The sequence below is a fragment of the Falco naumanni genome, chromosome 4 (assembly GCF_017639655.2).
Source record: "Falco naumanni isolate bFalNau1 chromosome 4, bFalNau1.pat, whole genome shotgun sequence".
Lineage (NCBI taxonomy): Eukaryota > Metazoa > Chordata > Aves > Falconiformes > Falconidae > Falco > Falco naumanni.
The window spans coordinates 61,590,834-61,591,299 of NC_054057.1; positions in this window are offsets into that span (position 1 = coordinate 61,590,834).

A 466-nucleotide genomic window follows, 5' to 3' on the forward strand; every position below is an offset into this window, starting at 1 on the left:
ACATGAGGACACACGTGTCACGAGCATGGGGGGTCTCAGCAGCCGTGTACCCATGTGTCATGAGCGAGGGGGGGTCTCGGCAGCCATGCAGCCATGTGACATGGGAGGGGGGGTGTCTCAGTAGCTGCACACATGTGTCATGAGCATGGGGGGTCTCAGCGACCCTATACCCATGTGTCATGAGTGTGGGGGGTCTCAGCAGCCGTGTACCCATGTCATGAGCGTGAGGGGGTCTCGGTAGTGCACGTGTTAGGACTGGGGGGGGCCTCAAGAGCCAGGAAATCACATGTCACAAGTTGGGGGGGGTCTCGGCAACCCTGTCCCTGTGTGACAGGAGCGTGGGGGGTCTCAGCAACCCTGTGCCCACATGTCACGAGCGTGGGGGGTCTCAGTAGCTGCATACCCACACGTCACAGGGTGGGATGTCTCGGGAGCTGTGCACCCATGTCACGAGCGTAAGGTGGTC